Genomic DNA, 21,435 nt, shown 5'->3' with positions numbered 1-21,435 from the left:
TGATGTACCCGCGTCTGGTGTATCTTTCAAATTATTGGAGAAAGATATTACTGCAGTATTATCATAGTACATCGTAATAGGCCTCTTAAAGGAGTTAGCCACTCCCAAGTGACAAGTAAAATCCTAAAGCCAAACTGCATAATGAGCTATCTCATAACATGCCATATATTCTTTCTCCATAATCAAGGATGTTATCACAGATTGTTTGGCACCTTGCCATAGCTTCTTCTACCATGATGAATATATATCCAATAATAGACTTATTATCATCTACATAGCCTTGATAATTTGCATCACTATAATTAACTATATCAAGAGAGTTGGTATACCAATATGTCAACGTATAATCTTTAGTACCCAAAGATACTTAAAAACATTGTTAATTGTTTGGTAGTGAATAGGATCAAAATTGATCATAAATCTACCAAGTACATCCATTGCAGTAATATCAGGATGTGAACAAATTTGATTATACATCAAATTACCAGTTGTAGAAGAACAATGGGCATCTCTCATCGCCATCCTATCCCTATTATTCTTGGAATACTAATTTTTAGAAAGCTTTTCACCCTTTTGTGGCTGGTACATATTTAAGAGAATAAGTGTGCATATTAAACCTTTTCAGGATCTTATCAATCTAGGTTCTCTGAGACAAATAAAACACATAATTGGTTTTATCTCGAAGAATCTTGATCCCCAAGACAAAACAAGCCTTCTCAAGATCCTTCATATCAAAATGGTTACATAATATCTATTTCGTCTCAGTCAACAAGTCAGTATCATTGATTGCCAAAAGTATGTCATCAATATACAATACCAGGAATATAAAGCTGCTCCCACTAACCTTTGTATGTATATGCATTTGTCAATAAAATTATCCTTAAAGTTATTCTTGATGACAACTTCATTAAACTTGAGATACCACTATCTCAAAGCCTACTTAAGAGCACAAATGGACTTTTTAAGCTTTCAAACCAAATTTTTGTTCCCCATTTGTTGGAAGTTAGTTGGTTGGACCTTATACAAGTCTTCATTCAAATTTTCATTCATAAAAGCAGTTCTGATATCCATTTGATACAACTTTACATCATAGCAAGCCATAATCGCCAAAATGACTTTAGAAGAATCCTTTGTGGATACAGGAGAAAGTGTATCCTTGTAGTCAATTCCCTCTTTCTAGTTAAATCTTTTGGTAACTTATCTAGCCTCATATATCTCCACTTAACCAATAAAGTCTCTTTTGATCTTAAAAACCCACTAGTACCCAATAGATTTGCTCACATTTGGTAACTTAACCAACTCTTAAATGCCATTTGATGCAATAAATTTCATTTTATCTTCCATTGCAACTAACTATAAGTTCGAGTGCGAACTGCCTATGGCCTCTTCATAAGTAATTGGATCTGACTCATCACTTATATCAAACTCATGGTCCTGTAGATAAACCTCATAATCATCAAGTATAGTGGATCTTTGAGGGCTTTATGACCTTTTTATAGGCACATCAGCATCTGTTAGAGCTAAAACATCTTGCCTCTCCATAATAGGTTCATCTTGATCAACCTTTGGTTCTTCAATAACCAGATCAACGATATCTCTGGCAAGAACATCAATATTAGCAATGAAAGTTCTTTCTTCTTTCACATGCACATCATTATCTATTATAGCTAAAACATCTTGCCATTCCATAATAGGTTCATCCTGATAAACTATCGGTTCCTCAACGACTGGATCAACAATATCTTTGGCAGGAATATCAACATTAGGAATGAAAGTGCTTTTATCTTTGAATTCAATCTTCCTTGAATCTTTGCTATCATTAGTTTTGAAATCATCGTTAAAGTAAACAGCCCTATATTACTCAACAATTTTAGTGGTGTGGAATGGACAAAAGAATTTGGAACTTGTAGATCCTATGCAATAACTAACAAAATAACCACTAATTTTTTTTAGGATCCAACTTTTTTATTTGGAGATTTTAAATTCAAATCTTAGATTTGCAATCCCATACTTAGAAATGATGAAGGCTAGACTTTTTCTTCGACCACAACTTAAAAGGAGCTTTAGAACTAGATTTTCTTGGCACTTCATTTAGATTGTAAAAGACCGTCTTTAAAACTTCTTCCCACAAGTAATCTAACAAACTAATATTCGTCTACATGTGTCAAACCATGTCTAGTAAAGTAGGATTTCTCCTTTCAACTATGCCATACTCCTGAGGAGTACCATCAATTGTATATTGTGCATCAATGCTGCACTCATGTAAATAAATTATGAATGACCTTGGATTCCATCCGGTTTCATCATATCTACCATAATTTACCAACCTTGATAAACCTCACTACTTTGGTTTCTTATGATTCTCAAGCTCTATCTTAACCTTGAACTTATTAAAGCAACTAAGAAGTTTGACTTCTTATGGATAAGCTCAACATGTTTATAATGAGAAAAGTCACCAATAAAGGTAGTAAAATACCTGTAACCTCCCAAGGCCATTGGTGTAAAAGGTCTACAGATATCAATGTGGATTAGTTATAAAAAATCTCCACACCTAACAATCTTGTTTTTTTCTTGGCTTTCACAAATTCAATACAAGTTGATGACGAAAAAAAAAAAAAAGTGTGTGATGCAAACCCGCCCGAGCTCGTACCACCGACAACTCGCTGGGGTAATGATCCGATACAGATGAAGACTGGACCGATCACTAGGGCTCAAGCTAAGAGGTTTAAGGACAACCTTGCTGCCTTTATCCAGAAAGTAGTTCATTCTCAAAAGGGCTTGTCCATACCTGAAGATAAAAGACCTGTTTTAAGTATTCAAATGGTGGAGGCTGATACACCGGACACCCATACATCGGATATTTTTATATCGGACACCCATGTCTTGGACATCTGATCTTGAACGAGTCTTGCCTTGGACATCTAATCTCGGACTTCAGACATCGGATGTAACTTAGCTCGGCCAGACACAACTTAGTTCGGACAGACATCAGTTAGCTCGGACATCAGGCAGACATAAGTTAGCTCGGTTGAAAACATAATTCCTTTTAGATGTCAAAGTCAACTCGTTACCTAATTTGCGATTGACTTTCTTTCTTTTTGGGTTTTTATTTATTTATTTTCTAGACAAATAACTTTAGGAAGGTTCTTATTTTATTTTAAATTAATTAATTCCTAATTTAATATAAAGGAATTAACTAATCAAACTTAGATTAGGAAAGGAAGTATAGTTGCGGCCAACTAGGTTTCTTTATGTGTGTGGCCGGTTTTATCTAGGGTTTTTAGGGTTTATTTTGTTTCTTTCAAAGCCCATTTAAAGGCTTATTTTTCAATAAGAAAAAAAATTTTGATTTGATTGAGAAAATACTTGTGAGATTAATTATCTTTTTGTTCTTTGAGAACACCTAAAACACCATTAGAGAATTGGTTGTTTTAGCTTGACTTATCAATAGGTTTTTCCATCTCCTATTGTGGCATCTATATTATACCAAGGTTTCTAACCATAGGTTGGTTAGGGGTTGAGGTCCATTCCATTAGAACTTGAACTTAATTAAAGATCCGGGCTAATATAATACGGGTTTAGGAGTAGGTTGTCCTAGGTTCGTATCATTTGGTATCAGAGCTAAGTTTTGTTCAGGTTTGATCTATCTTTATTTGCTTTGTTTGTTTTTGTGTTATTCTCCAATTTTAGCATTAGGTTAAGGTTGCTTCTATCACCATACACGTTCTGCATCTTAAAAGAAAAAAAAAAAATTCATTCCTAGTTGAATTAGGATTTCCTAGTTTTACCGTATTTTTGTTTCCTAGTTTGTTGGTTGTTTTTCGTCATTGTTCTTGTTGATTTTGGTTTTTGTTGATTTTTCTTTGCTGTTTTAGTCATAAATATTTGCATTCATATATTAAAAAAAAAAAAAAAAAAAGAAGTTTGCGGCAACATTTAAAGAAAAAAAAAAACTGCACATTTTGTTTATTTGGAGATCACGGGTTTGGTGTTTGTTTTGGAGTTGGAATTGCAATTTTGGTAATTATTCTTGCTACTGTAGTTGTTTATGTTCTGTGAGTGAAAAAAAAAAAAAAAAAAAAGGAAGAGGTAAAGCCAAATAAAAATATATATATATATTTTTTCTGTTTGTTGGAGTTTGATTTGTTAGCTTGAAATTTGTTGGAGCTGCTGGGTTTTTTTTTTATTATTTATTCAATATTTGAGTTGCTGGAAAATTATTTTTGCTGCTGGATATTTGGATTTTGGGTGCTTAAATTATTTGGATTAAAATCAGTTAAAGGATTTGATACAAAACTTGAATTACAAAGAACAACAACCAACAACCATTCTATATTTTTGTTCAATTTGATTCTTCTTCGTATTTGAATTTATTTTTCTGGAATTTTATTCTTGAACTCATAATCTACTACCATCTGGTGCAGTTTTCAAAAAAATTCCAATGTTTTCCCATTATTTTATGTGTTTTCTTGTCTAGAAAGCCGAAAAATTAGGATTTGTTGGATTCTTTTGGTATTGCCTACCTTTTGCTTTCTGTTGATAAGTTTAATTAAAACATACTAGTGATCTAATTGCTGTTTTGTAGGTGTTTTAATTAGAACTTTGAGATAATTCATTGAGTGGAAAAAGGCATGAGTGTTGAGCTTAAAAGAGGGTAAAGAGCCGAAGCTAGTGTGCAAACACGAGTGTCGAGACCTTGTTTGAGTGAAACACGTGAGGGAGTGAATATTATGAGGATTTATTTTATTTTTGCAGTATGTTACTAACATGGTAGATTCTAGAATAAGAAGAGGAGATCCACCCTTGAGGATCAATGACGAAGCGTCCGTAGCATTCCATGGCGATGCCCGAGCTACCGGGAGTGGAGACCAAGTGGACATGAGAGCTGTTTTGGAGTCAATACAGCGGGTTAGTGCTCAAGTTGAGCATATGAATCAAAGAATGGAAAGGATAGAAGCCTCACAAAGAATGCCAAACACAAGAAATAGGCAAGAATTCCATGGAGGACGAGGCCAAGGACGAGGAGGTCGCGGGAGACCGAGAGAGGAATTTGATGAGGAGCCATTCGGTGGAGACTTTGAGGAAGGTATGGACGAAAATTTTGCTGTCCAAGATAGAGCTGGCCATGGAAAATATAGGAGGGAAGATACAGATGATGATTTGGGAAATATCAAGGTCAACATCCCACCTTTTATGGGTAAAAGTGATCCCGAAGCTTATTTGGAGTGGGAAGAAAAAATGGAGATGATTTTTGACTGCCACAACTATTCGGAAGGTAAGAAGGTGAAGTTGGCAGCAATGGAGTTTGGCCATTATACACTCCAATGGTGGACAAATGAGCAAAGCACCTGAAGGAGAGTTGGTGATGACTTGAGTACTACATGGCGACAAATGAAAGGAGCCATGCGGAAGCGATTCGTACCATCACACTATCATAGGTTGCTGCATCAAAGGCTTCAATCTTTGTCTCAAGGAAGTAGGTCCGTGGAGGATTATTACAAAGAGATGGAGATGTTAATGATGAGGCTGAATATGAATGAGGATAGGGAGGCAACAATGGCGAGATTTCTTTGTGGTTTGAACCGTGACATTGCCAACAATACTTGAATTACAACAATACTTGGAATTGGAGGAGATGTTGCATGTAGCAATTAAGCTTGAGAACCAATTCAAGAGGAGGAGTGTTAGTACACGCTTTGGAGGAGTTTCTAGTAGTGGAAGGACAAGTTCAAGTGGCTGGAAAAACAATTCCATTTATGAAAGCAAGCTGAAGCCGAAGTTTGGTGAAGAAGCTACTAACCGGCCAAGAAGGGAACTTAAAACCGAACCTGCCCAAGCCATTAAAGGTGAGATAAAATCTGATCCTAAACCTCAAAAATCCAAAGAAATAATTTGTTTTAAGTGCCAAGGAAGAGGACACATAGCCAGCCAATGCCCAAATAGAAGAATCATGGTATTAAAGGGTGACGGTGAGCTGGAATCTGCAAGTGAAGAAAGTGAAGTTGAAACCGAGCAAGAGGATGATTGCAATGAAGATGAAGCCGAACCTGTTGATACATCTAATGCCAAGTTGAGCTTGGTTTCAAGGAGAGTACTTGCTATCTACAAAGATGAAGAGCAGATACAAAGAGAAAACATCTTCCACACTCGCTGCGAAATACAAGGTAAAATTTATAGCTTGATTATAGATAGTGGGAGTTGTACCAATGTGATAAGTAACCTTGCAGTTGATAAATTAGGCTTGAAAACAATTAAACATCCAGAACCCTATAGGTTACAATGATTAAATGATAGTGGTGAGATGAGGGTAATAAACAAGCCAAAGTAAAATTTAGTATAGGTAGATATGAGGATGTAGTCTTATGTGATATTGTTCACATGATTGCTGGACATATACTACTAGGTAGACCATGGCAATTTGATAAAGATGCTACTCATTTTGGTCGAGAAAATAGTATTGTTTTCAGGTTCAAAGGGAAGAAGGTCAAGCTGGAACTGTTATCGCCTAAAGAGGTTTACAAAGATCAATTACAAATGCAACAAAGGAGAGAAGCCGAAAAGCTCAAGGAAAAAGCAAGTATAGCACCAACAACTTCACCATTTTTTCAAGAAGGTAAGAATGAGGTTGCTGATCAAGGTAAGGTTTCTAAGACTCATATTGAGTGGAAAGATCAGGGAAAAACCGAAAGAGAGGGGAAAGAAAGTGGCAAACCCGAGAGCTTGGAGAAGGAAGGGAAATCCGAAGGTTTGCGCCAATCCAAGGGGGAAAAAGAAAAAGAAAGAAAAGAAAGGTCAAGTAGCAACGTTTATTTGAGTTTAGGGGATATTAATAAGGCTATTGAGTGTAAGAAACCTTTGCTGGTCATGATTTATAAAGAAAATTATTTTAATGATCAAACTAACTTTGAAGAACTTGAATTGCCAAGTTCAATGATTTCTCTTTTGAAGGAATTTGGAGATGTCTTCCCAAATGAAATTCCAAGTGGACTACCACCTATTCGAGGGATAGAACATCAAATTGACTTTGTTCCAGGGGCTGCCATACCAAATAGACCAGCTTATAGGAGCAATCTAGAAGAAACAAAGGAGCTGCAAAAACAGGTAAGTGATTTGCTTGATAAAGGATACATTCGTGAGAGTTTAAGTCCATGTGCTGTTCACGTTTTGTTGGTACCTAAAAAGGATGGTTCTTGGAGAATGTGTTTTGATTGTAGGGCTATAAATAACATTACCATCAAATATAGGCATCCCATTCCTAGATTAGATGATATGCTTGATGAGTTGCATGGTGCTTGCATGTTTACAAAAATTGATCTTAAGAGTAGTTATCACCAAATTATGATGAAAGAAGGTGATGAATGGAAAACCGCATTCAAAACTAAATATAGGCTGTATGAATGGTTAGTTATGCCTTTTAGATTATCCAATGCACCTAGTACTTTCATGAGGCTTATGAATCATGTAATGCGTCCATTTATTGGTAAATTTGTGGTTGTTTATTTTGATGACATTCTAATATATAGCCGAAATTTGGATGACCATGTGGATCAACTTAGGCAAGTTTTGCAAGTTCTTAGAAAAGAAAGATTGTTTGCTAACATTAAAAAATGTGAATTTTGCAAAGATGAGCTTGTGTTTCTAGGATTTGTAGTAAGTGCTGCAGGAATTAAAGTTAACCAAGCTAAGGTGAAGGCAATTCAAGAGTGGCCGATTCATACTTCTATCACCCAAGTGAGGAGCTTTCATGGCTTGGCAAGCTTTTATAGAAGATTTGTCAAGGATTTTAGTACCATAGCAGCACCGTTGAATGAAGTTGTCAAGAAGAATGCCGGCTTCAAATGGGGGGAAGTACAAGAAAAATCCTTTAATTTGTTAAAAGAAAAATTGTGTAATGCACCTTTGTTAGTTTTGGCAAATTTTTCTAAGACTTTTGAAATTGAGTGTGATGCTTCGGTGTAGGTATTGGAGCTGTCTTAATGCAAGAAGGAAGACCCATAGCCTACTTTAGTAAAAAATTAAATGGAGCTGCCCTAAACTACCAGACTTATGACAAGGAGATGTATGCTTTGGTGAGGGCTTTGGAGACGTGGCAGCATTATCTCATACCAAAGGAGTTTGTGATTCATATGGATCATGAGTCTTTGAAGCATATCAAGGGTCAAGGAAAGCTCAACCGAAGGCATGCCAAGTGGATTGAATTTATTGAAACCTTTCCCTATGTGATCCGCTATAAAAAAGGTAAAGAAAATGTGGTTGCCGATGCATTATCCCGAAGGTATGTACTCTTTTATACCTTTGATGCTAGATTGCTTGGATTTGAACAATTGAAAAAACTTTATGACCATGATAGTGACTTTTGAGAAATTTTTAAAACCTGTTTGAAACATGGATTTAATAAATTTTTCATATTTGAGGGATATTTGTTTAAGGAAAACAAACTTTGTGTGCCTAATTGTAGTATTAGGGAATTATTGGTTCGGGAAGGACATGGGGGTGGTTTAATGGGTCATTTTGGTGTTTTAAAAACTTTATCCTTGCTACAAGAACATTTTTATTGGCCTAACATGAGGAGAGATGTTGAGAGAATTTGTGAAAGATGTTTGAAGTGCCGAAAAACAAAATAAACATTGAAGCCGCATGGATTGTATAAGCCTTTGCCGATTCCTACCTATCCTTGGGTAGATTTGTCTATGGATTTTATTCTTGGGTTGCCTAGGTCAAGGACAGGTAAGGATTCAATTTTTGTTGTAGTAGATAGGTTTTCTAAGATGTCACATTTTATTGCATGTAACAAAACTGATGATGCATCCAATATTGCTAATTTATTTTTCAAGGAAATTGTGAGATTGCATGGAATGCCAAGAACTATTGTTTCGGATAGGGATGCTAAGTTCTTAAGCTATTTTTAGAAAACTTTGTGGGCTAAATTAGGTACTAAGCTTTTATTTTCAACTACTTGTCATCCACAAACTGATGGAGAAACCGAAGTAGTAAATAGAACCTTGTCTGCATTGTTAAGAGCATTAATTCGTAGAAATTTAAGAACTTGGGAAGAATGTTTGCTTCATGTTGAATTTGCATATAATAGGTCTTTACATTCAGCAACTAAATTTACTCCATTTAAAATTGTTTATGGTTTTAATCTTTTGACTCCATTAAATTTAACACCTTTACCTTTAAGTGAGCGTGCTAATCTAGATGGAAAACAAAAAGCTGAATTTGTAAAGCAGATTCATGAGAAGACACGAGCAAACATTGAGAGGAGGACTGAGCAATATGCAAAGGTGGCTAATCAAGGCTGAAAATCAATGGTGTTTGAACCTGGAGATTGGGTGTGGCTGCATTTAAGGAAAGAAAGGTTTCATGAACAAAGGAAATCCAAACTAATGCCGAGGGCCGATGGACCTTTTCAAGTTTTGGAGAGGATAAACGACAATGCCTACAAACTTGATTTACCGGGTGAGTATAGTGTTAGTGCCACCTTTAATGTTGCTGATTTATCTCCTTTTGCTGCAGGTGATGACTTCGATTTGAGGACAAATCCTTTTCAAGAGGAGGGGAATGATGCAAACCCGCCCGAGCTCGTATCACCGACAACTCGCTGGGGTACTGATCCGATACAGATGAAGACTGGACCGATCACTAGGGCTCAAGCTAAAAGGTTTAAGGACAACCTTGCTGCCTTTATCTAGAAAGTAGTTCATTCTCAAAAGGGCTTGTCCATACCTGAAGATAAAAGACCTATTTTAAGTATTCAAGTGGTGGAGGCTGATACATCGGACACCCATACATCGGATATTTTTATATCGGACACCCATGTCTCGGACATCTGATCTCGAACGAGTCTTGCCTCGGACATCTGATCTCGGACTTCGGACATCGGATTTAACTTAGCTTGGCCAGACACAACTTAGTTCAGACAGACATCAGTTAGCTCGGCCAAACACAAATTAGCTCGGACAGACATCAGTTAGCTCGGATAGGCCATAAGTTAGCTCGGACATCAGGCAGACATAAGTTAGCTCGGTTGAAGACATAATTCCGCCTAGATGTCAAAGTCAACTCGTTACCTAATTTGCGATTGACTTTCTTTCTTTTTGGGTTTTTATTTATTTATTTTCTAGAAAAATAACTTTAGGAAGGTTTTTATTTTATTGTAAATTAATTAATTCCTAATTTAATATAAAGGAATTAATTAATCAAACTTAGATTAGAAAAGGAAGTATAGTTGCGGCCAACTAAGTTTCTTTATGTGTGTGGCTGGTTTTATCTAGGGTTTTTAGGGTTTATTTCGTTTCTTTCAAAGCCTATTTAAAGGCTTAATTTTCAATAAGAAAAAAAACTTTGATTTGATTGAGAAAATACTTGTGAGATTAATTATCTCTTTGTTCTTTGAGAACACCTAAAACACCATTAGAGAATTGGTTGTTTTAGCTTGACTTATCAATAGGTTTTTCCATCCACTATTGTGGCGTCTACATTATACCAAGGTTTCTAACCACAAGTTGATTAAGGGTTAAGGTCCATTCCATTATAACTTGAACTTAATTAAAGATCTGGGCTAATATAATACGGGTTTAGGAGCAGGTCGTCCTAGGTTCGTATCACTCTGTGTGGCTCTGATAATAATTTTTGCTAATAAAATTTAAGTAGATCAATATATTACTATAATCATCCGTAGATCAATCACACACTATAAACTGCATTAGATAAATAAAACTAATTAAAATCACTAATCTCCAAAAGCATTCATTGAAATCTTGAGCCATGATCCTACAAAATAGAAAACAAATAAACATGATAGTAATGCCTAATGAATATAGTGCTCTCGAACCTTGTTTTTCCCAGGTTTCCCAATAGATCGTAAATGTTATTAGAAAATCCTAATTGAAAATGCACTATATTGTATTCTCATAGATTTACACTACTAACAATCTCTTAACTTTTAAATATTAAAATCATGTGCAAGTCATATGGCTTATCCATTATTTTAGAACTCACAAAATAATAATTAATAATAATAATATACATAACAAAAACTAAATAAGTCAAATGAGCTTCTAGAATGAGCTGGTTTTCGAGTCCGATGGGCCAATTGAAGTATTACAAATTGTGTGCTTAAGAGCTATATTGCATAAATCAATAAATGAGTCTGTTCCATTACTAACACAAATAAACCCTATAAGTGAGTCATTGATTATGGCTGGTCCACATAAAATATCTAACAACGAATGGTTTTGACATTGTAGCCATCACCTCGCCATTTGCATTTCAAATAATCAAGCCTTACCCTACTAGCTTTCTTAAATTTGAAACCTCCAAATTTTTGTATCCTTCGTAACTGAGACTACTCTTTCTTTATTCTTGACTTCATGATATTCCACATGAATACTAGTTGTGGTATCGGAGCATGCCAGATCTGTTTTATATGATTCTCCAAGCATGGTGGCATTGTTAGAAAACATATGCATAGAAAATAGTGTAGATGGCAAGGAGAAACAAAAAGTAATTAATCCGAGGTCTTTAAATTCTATCAGAATCTTTGGTTCGTTCATTCGTGATTTGCATCCCCACACGTACAAGAGAGAGCCTTTTAGCTAACTAGATTATAACTGTAAAATAAACAATCCTATTTAAGTGCCAAAAGAGTTTAATGTCTCGTTCATGTGGGACAACAAGTTTCCTTAGTGTGGTTTCCAACTTTTCCAACATTAATAGGCATTTTTTGGCCATCAATTTCTTATTCACCCAAGCATCATTTTGAGCATATAATATACTGTTTTAAAAATCTCATAAAGAGAACTTGATTCCACTTTGATTTTCTACAATGACCAAGTGGGCCCGCTTAAAATCAAGCTTCAATATAGCCAACAAATCATGTTTTTTCAACAACATTTCATCTATTCCATAATTCCCAACTCTAGAAAGCAAATTTCTCAATGTAAAAAAGCATATTTAGTTAAATATGAGATGATAAGAATACATAAAAGACATGTGTGTGTATAAATCATTTTAATTATTTAAAAATAAAGAGAACAATTTGCCGAAAAAATACGTGAATGGGAAATTTATAAATTCAATACATTTGTGTATGATATATTATAAACTAAAAAATATGAGACAAAAAATTACGGGTCTTGAGTATATATTAAAGTCAATTATTTTTAATATACTTGAAAAAAAAAATATAATTATTAGTAAGGTATGATAGTTTAATATATTAAAAAATAAAAAAATTAAATAATTAAAAGAATAAAAGAGTAAAATAAAAAAAAAATTTTGTACACATTTGTTTATATTGCCTTAATAGATAAAAAATTGAAAATATTTATTCTTTTTTTAAAATACATATTTTTTTACTTGTATAATACGACAATATGTTTAATACATGTTTTAGGCTTTTTTTAGAAAAAAAAAAAAACACATTTTTCTGTACAATTGAAATCGACACAACAAAGAGTTTTTTATTTATTTTTAAATATATATGCACCCAAATTGTATGCATGTTATTCACAAATTTACTAACTACGATTAAATGGAATATAAAGGGAGATAAATGAATAATTGCCCAAGTAGCTAAATATACATACAAAATATTATGAGCCTTTTTCCAATTGTAAATGGAACTCTTTTTCCCTCTAAACACTTTTTGCCATAGGAAACTGCCACAATGCATGCAAAAAAGATTTAATTCCTTCTCCCCATAGAATTCAATTTCCATCTTCCTTAATCTTTCCTAAAAAAGGAGACATTGCACATGATAATGCATCAATACAAGTTCTCCACAAAAAAAAACCTTATTTTGTTATGAATATGTATATCCCATATCTTTTTCCATTAGTTTCACTCTTTCTTTTCAATTGGACAACTCGATTTTGAACCACCTTCTATCATACGAGCCACCTAATACCTGATTTTACTGTATAATTTCTTTATTTTGTATAAAACCAAGCAAACTTACTTTCAAGCCTACTTCCTCCCACTAATTAATAAGTTGCTAGAATGTCTGCTCTATTGTTAAACTAGAATTAGAAAGCTAAGAGAAATATTTTAATGTGAAAAGGAGTAGCAGATGTTCAGATGTGCTATCAAAGTACATGGGAGGCTTTTATATGTAGAGTTAGAATCACCCACAAATTGCTTTTCCAATATGGAATAAAGGCCAATATTTCTACTTCTAATATTCATGTGGCTTTTGTTATTATACAATGTGGGACAAATACTACTTTTTCTTCTTCTAGTTTCATTTTATTTAAGTAAAAATATTGGTACAAACATCGCCTCCCTCCCCCATGTTTCTTTAAATTAATAAGAATAATTTAATGGAATGCATAACATTACAAACATTGCCCTCCACCCACCTCCAAGAAAAAGGAAAAAAAAAAGTTTCATTGGTCTTTGATGTTCTTCTTTTGCAACATTTGGTCTTCTGTATAGACTAGAATCTTGTTGGAACATGCTTTATGGCTGTATGACAAGTCATCTTAAGAATCTTGTTTTCAGTAGCTTATTGATCCATGCCTAAGCCTTTGTTACTTTTCTCTAGACCTTTGGCTGTCCAAATTCTTAGTTGGCATGAGGGTGATGGTACCTAGTTCTCTATCTTAGGTCATTGGAATTAGCCAAATATGAAATATGGTTAAGAAATATAATTTTAGCCTTGAAGTACACTTTGTGGTTCCTCATCTTGGATATGATTCTGGCTTAATGGAGGAATAAATGGTCGAATTTTCTATCTAATGAATTCAACCTATCTCATATTAGAGGGTGTGGATAAAATAGTCTAAACTTAAATTGGTGCAGTCTAAAGAGTCACTGCCATGCCAGACATGACCTGAAGGGCTAGCATCATGGGAAAAGCGATTAAAGGGGCAAGTAATGAAGTTGATGTACCTTGGTTGCCAACATTAATGTAACAACCCATGATAATTAGTACTTAAATAATAAGTTTGATCAAGGTTTGATCCATAGGATCATGTGTAGGCATAGAGATTGACTTTTTGTATGATCAAGTTTTAGTTTTGACCATTACAGTATTGCATAGAGCTTATCAAGACGAGTTTATATATTGGTTGTACATTTAATTCTGGGTTGTAATTTAAAAATTACAAATATATAAAATTTTAATACTTAAGTATTTTATATGTGTCAAAATCAATATAGGTTGTGTTTTAAAAGGACCTTGGGGTGTATTAATACGTTGGTATGTGCTTTTATATTAGAGATAGCATAAATGTTACATAAGGTAATACCAAAAATGCCCCTGAAAACCCCCAACCCATGACAGACCTGTTGCCATTGGGTGATTGATCACAATTTAGATCTCTAGAAAATGCCAAAAAATTGATTAATTTACAAGTGTACGGGTTCTACAAGTAATGAAGTGAATGAGAAAGGGTAATGTTTCCATAATGATTGATTGACTTGCAAAGCTAGACCAATTACCATAATAATGGTGACCTAAATTTTATAGATAACCAAAAAATATGAAAATTAAACTAAAATAGTAAATACTAATCTAATATACTAATCACTAATACACAAACATGAATAATTTTTAAGAGAATCTATGAACTCAAACTTCTAGGATTTTGATTTCGCTTAAACCTATTATGTAACTACCTAATTTAGCAATTAATGACCAATTCTAGTCCAATTATTAATAAAGGTTTCTAAATTTACTTACTCTCTCTCTCAAGGCAAGAAAAATTATGGAATATTTACTCAAATTGGAATCTTTTCCTAATTCTACTAATTAATCATGCAATTAAATTTCCTTTCAATTACCCAAGCTAAACTTACTCTCTCAAACTCAATTCAAGCTTAGATTTAGGTTACCTAAGCCTAATATGGCTCTCTCAAGTCCTAATAAATGCTTAAGTTGTGTTTTCCTAGTGACCAACTTACTAAATTTGGCTTTCTAAAGCTTTAATTTTTAAATTTAGACAACACCCAATCAAATTCTCAGTGTATTTAGGTATGTTATTTAATTAAACAAAGGAAACACAAATAATTTAAAATGAATTAAACAATCAATCAACCACATTATACCATCACAATCCAAATCTAATCTAGATCAAAGTCCTAAATTAAAAATCTAGCACATGTTCATAGATATGAAAAAATACCAAACATACTACAAAGAGAATTCCATAAATATCATCATGTTTATACAAAATCCCATTAAATCTCTACACAAATTAAGAGAAAAGTTAGAAAGATTAGAGAAAACTAAAATATGATGGCTGTTCCAAGTTCCTAAATTTATGGGTCTTCAAGAAATCTCCAAAATCCTTAACCTTCCTTCTTTTGAAAGCACTTTCTTCTTCTAAATTTGGTGCTATGGTGTATTCTTCCCCAAAAGCTCTTTTAGGGCTTCATCATCTTTCTCTAGATGTGTTCTACCTTTTTAAATGCTCCAAGCTCTCTAGCCCCCATTTGATCTTGCCTCTTTGGGTAAATATATAGCCAATTCTTAAGAGGTTTTCTTAATCCTAACACTAGACAGGTCAAATGTGTTCTACACGTGAGAATAGGTGGAAATGGCATAGAAACCTTGTAGCACCAAGTGGACATGCTACTCCTGTTCTCCTTCCTTGATGGACATCGTGTGTGCACTTCATGGGGGGAAGTGGGCATGCCCTAGCTGCTATTTCTATCAATTTTAGAAGACAAAAAATGGCATGTGCACTTCATGAAATGAAGTTTGCACACCCAAACTCAATTCCAAAGGTCTATCTTCATGTCTCTTGCTTAGCTATAAAAAATAGCTCATTCATGCTCACAAATGAAAACTTTTAGCATAACTTAATCAAAATCATAAATTGAAGCTTTCCTGCACAAACACAATAAAACATATAAAAATGACAAAAACCTTGATAAATCAAGTAAGTAATTAAGTTTAAATAGGCTAGATTGGTAAGTAAAATGCTCACTAATCATTGAGTTACCATGCACCTCACCATACATTTAGCTATTTCACCAAAATCGACCTAGTTCCATGCCAAGTTACCATACACGCTTCCCACCATGGCCTTATCCATGAAATTTCTTACCATCCATAAAAAATGTTGCCAAAATGTAACTTGACGAGTTGAAATCAGGGCTTGAAAGTTGAACATCAGCAACCCTCATATCATTGGATTTCGACCACTTTCAGATTGTAAGTTTGGTCTCTCCCTCCTTATTTAAGGCCTACCGAGTTCAAATATGATCTCCTCTTAGCTCAAATTCCTCATTGTTTGATATATTTGCTTAAAACGTTAGGCTAAACTTTCCATCAAGATTCCAGCCACCATTGGAGACAATAGACCTAGGCAAGTATACTATTGTGTTACCCATTTTATGGGCTTTCTATTAATATTTGATTTGCCCATTATAAGTGAGTTTTGAGTAATTATTTAATATGAGTCAATTCTGGTAAATACCTAATAAAATGGACCGAAGTTGATAGTTTTGGACTAAATTTTCATTGTTAATGTGTCATAAAGGTTATTAGAAGCTAATAAAAGGTTCAATCTCATTAAATTGACCATATCTTAAGAAACCCTAATTTTGAATACTAGTCCAACGGGGTATAGTGTAATTGCATTATTTAGTGTCCAATGTTTGTAAGGCTAAAGTGGTAAAATTAATTTTAGAACTTTTGGCATGCACCAATGTCTTTAGATAGATTTTAAGTTGAAGGTGACCTTATAGCAGAGTAGAAATGGGAATCGATATATTATAAAGGAAATTATTTTCAAATATATATTTTTGGTATGTTAACCTGATAATTTGATGGTTTGAATTTTTATCAAATTTTTTAGTAAATATGATTATATATATGTATGTATATGTTATTATTTTATATGATATTTGGTAAGATTTTAAACGTTCTCAAATTTTAATCTACTCATGGTAAAATTGGGGATCATCATTTTTAAATTTTTTGGGTATTTAAATTCATGTTTTAGTCAAATTGTTATTAACTTGATTTTATAAAATTGAAATCATCGATGTTAAGAAAATGAAACTAGAAAATGTTGGTTTACATGGAACAGTTGATGAAATTGAGAATTGAGGTTGTAGAATAGATATATATATACACACATATGTATCATATGATTGAATCATGATATTGAATTTGACTAGATCGATATACCATACAGTACCAATGGTTTTGTATGATATGGATATACAATTATTGTGCACACATTTGGCCATCCTTTATTGCAAAGGGTTATGATGAGATTTGCCATGACACTTTACGATGCAAACAGTCGTGTTGAGTTTTCCCCCTCCCCTACTATCTTTTAGTCCCATGGAGTGCTAAAGACCACTTAACAGTACCTGCTATATTGTATGGTAAGCAAATCTTTAAAATTGGATTTGATATTTATAATGATGATTTATTTATGAAATTATTTGTGATATGGGTAAATTATAAAGGTAGTTTAGCTATGTAAATCAATTATTATCTAAATGTTAAATATATGACTTTGCATTTGATTTCGACATTTTATGAATATGGTTAATTATGCCTTTGATTTATTTAATTGATTATGTTTGATTGGTTTTGAATGATTGATTTAATCATAGGCTATTGGATTACATTCGATAATGATTTTGGGGTTATGCATATGGGTATTGTGAAAGAATTTTCAAAACAAAGAACTTTTTATCAGTGGAAATGTAAGTTTTGAGAGAAGAATTTCAAAAATTAAATAGCTTTTTTCTTATATTAAATAATTCACTACTAAGATATTTTTATCTTACATTTTATTATTTTAATTTATTCTCCTATGTTTTTATTATTAGGTGGTAGCTCTTTTTGCACATAATATCTTTGCAGTCACCCACATCAGTAGCTTCGTCTACTTTTTTTATTTTTATTTTGCTTGTATTATTTTTCCCACTTGTATTGAATTAAATTCTATAATTAGTATAGGTTTGATGTTTCCAATTTTAGCTGCTTTATTATTACTCTCTCCCTAAACTCACCACTATTGTTAATTGTCGGATTCTTCCCACATGTATATTTTGTGTGACCAACCTTCCTATACTAACTGCATATCTTCCTTTTGCTCCTTATCCATTTATCCTAGCAATCCACTTTTTGTTTTGACCAACGAAAGGATCTTGAATAATATTTTTCTTCCGTGTAATATCCCCATTGATATCTTTGTGTCCTCATTCTTTTGAAACAATTCTTCCATTCGGATGGTCAATCATGATATTTCTCCTTTGGTGTTTTCATACCCTTCTTCCATCTTCAAACTAAACAACCAAAGTTTGGTACATTCCCAACTTAATGAGTCATATCAAAGAGATGTTGTAGCATCATCCAACAAAGGACGTCCACCATTGAGTTGATATTTGTCGATCTTTGCATCTTTTATCCATTGATTTAGAATTAGTTCTTGGTATCTCATGGATATGCTCCTCTTTCATATATAAAATAAATGGCTGCAAAGAGTCCAACACTATAAAAAATGTTGCATGAGCATTGCATGTGTATATCCCTGAACAGGAAAATCATTTCTCACTGTTAGTGCTGTTCCATGAACTTTGTCTACATGCATACAAACCTATCTTCTAGTTGAGGGCATCCTATTTTGATTAGCATTGCTTCCTTGCTAATCTATTCTCACTCTTTCTTCGATATTTTTCATGTGTATACTTGTACAACATGTTGCTTAAGTTTTTTAAATGAGTATCAGAGACACATGTGCTAATATTACCTTTAACGTCATCATGAATTTCTTGGTTGCAAATCTTTAAGATAGTCTTATTAATGGCTGTTTTAAACTTATACAACTTTAACTAGGTCTGCACACACTTTTCTAGAAAAGTGTTAGAACTCTCAAATCATTGCCCGTGGTTCACATCTTGGTAAAAAAGATTGCCCTTTCGTGGATGCTTCGGCTTATAGTTCCCTTGATTCATACATTAATGTCAAGCAGTCATTACTACTCAACTTAAAATTGTCTAACATGAGTATCCATCGATGATCAAACTCTTTGGGAGTGTATTCACTGAGCATAAGGTCTAAGAACACATTTCTTACATGGACATCGAGGAATTTTGTGCAAGCTTTTTGTTGTAAAGTTATGTGCATAGATGGTGGTAGGAATTATGCATTACATTCTTAATATCCCTTCACATGGACTTATCTCCATCTGTAATAATGGAACCAGAATACTTGTTGTTCATTGCATGAAGGAATTCATTTAGTACTCATGTGTACATATCCACTTTTTCATTAACCAATAATGCCATTCCAAATATCATTGCTGGTTATGGTTGTTTACACCTATTAGGATGACTAGTGGCTTCCTATACATGATTCTCTTGTATATTACATCAAATGTCAAGACATCATCGAAACACTAATAATTATGATGAGCAACTGCGTTGGCCCAAAAAAGATTTTCAAGTCGACCATGTGTATCATTTTTGTATAAGATAAATAGATTAGGATCCAACTCTTCTTCTGTCGTGAAGTGCGTAACTACTGTCTTTGAGTCGATATCTAGTTGACCTTTTTACGATCTACTGAAAGTTTATTATGCAAATCTTTCCTCATGAACCAACTCTATCATTTCCTCCTGCTTTGTCCATTGTGTACTCCATGATTTTATTAGCTCCAGTACCCAATTTGTGCATTTATTTATCTTGGACTGCAAGTCTTTTACTCATGTATATATTTGATCGAATAAATTAAACCTCGTGGTTCCTAACAACTTGTGTGAATGCCTTGTCTTAAACTTAATAATAGTCCATTTATTTGTCGACCTTCCTTTTACTACACAAAATTTGGCCTTGCATCATTGTCTTTTTATAGCTCGTGGTTCTCTTTTTCTGTCTTTCATATTAAACTATACATCACTATCGTTCATATTAAACTATACTTCACTTCACTTTCATATTAAACCTCATGGTTCACATATTTTTTCAAATGATGCTTTCAGATACCAAAATTTATTATCTTTAAATATTAAACTCCCCTGGTGCTTCAAGTGAGTCAAATTTCCCTCTAAGCATGTGTTTTGTTGTGAGAGAAGTATATAATGAAGTATATAATTTTCCATATTTGAATATCGAATTTAATACATGTGGATCTTCACATCTTGGTGTTCTGAATGATTGACCATCATTTAAATCAAAGCTTGCATTTATACTATCACCGGTGGCTGATTCCAAATCCATTCCCTATATGGTATGATAAAAAACAACATTTAATGAAGCAACATAATTCAATAATAAGTGTGACATTGTATATTTTGATTCATAGAAATATATATTGGTATGAAATGAACTAAAATTGCCATTTGGTCCAAAGTTGTATAAACAAAGTTTAATTTTATCTAGTATTAAGCTAATTGATCCAAAATGGAAATATTATCAAATGACATCCAAAATTGACATATATAATTTTAAAGCTTGTGGAATGTGATACGAACCTAGGACGACCTGCTCCTAAACCTGTATTATATTAGCCCGAATCTTAATTAAGTTCAAGTTCTAATGGATTGGACCTCAACCCCTAACCAACCTGTGGTTAGAAACCTTGGTATAATGTAGACGCCACAATAGGGGATGGAAAACCTATTGATAAGTCAAGCTAAAACAACCAATTCTCTAATGGTGTTTTAGGTGTTCTCAAAGAACAAAGAGATAATTAATCTCACGAGTATTTTCTTAATCAAATCAAAGTTTTTTCTTATTGATAATTAAACCTTTAAATAGGTTACAAAGCCATGGAATAAAACCCTAGAACATAAAGAAAACCAGCCACCACACATAAAGAAACCTAGTTGGCTGAAACTATACTTCCTTTCCTAATCTAAGTTTGATTAATTAATTCCTTTATATTAAATTAGGAATTAATTAATTTACAATGGAAAGAATAAAATAAAAACCTTCCTAAAGTTATTTTTCCAGAAAATAAATAAATAAAAGCCAAAAAGTAATGGTAGTTTCCTAAAACAAAAAGTAAAAACAAATTAGGAAACTAAAAATGCTAGCCTTTTTGATTAAGTTGACTTTGATCAATCTTTGACCTCTTTGAGCTTCAAATCAGCTTCTAGATGATTTTTAGGATGCAAAATAAGCTGAATATGAAGTCCCACACGTTGCCCATGCTTGAAAAAATAAGAAAAGGCTAATACAGTAAAATACAGTAAAGTCAGCAAGCAATACAGCAAATTCGGCCAAATTGTTGAGGCTGTTCATACAAGCCCTTTTTGATTGCATTTAAGGCTGCTTTAACTTTATTCCATGACCTCTTAGGCATATGTATTGAACCCATAAAGCATTGGAACCATTTCATGCTTCCCGAACTCCAAAAATGTACCAAAACCGTCACCCGGGTCCGTATCGGCTTCCACCACTTGGATGCTTAGAATAGGCTTTGTATCTTCAAGTATGGACAAGCTCTGTTGAGATTGATTA

This window comes from Ziziphus jujuba, chromosome 4 (genome assembly GCF_031755915.1).
Source record: "Ziziphus jujuba cultivar Dongzao chromosome 4, ASM3175591v1".
Lineage (NCBI taxonomy): Eukaryota > Viridiplantae > Streptophyta > Magnoliopsida > Rosales > Rhamnaceae > Ziziphus > Ziziphus jujuba.
Note: the sequence above shows the minus strand (reverse complement) of the source record.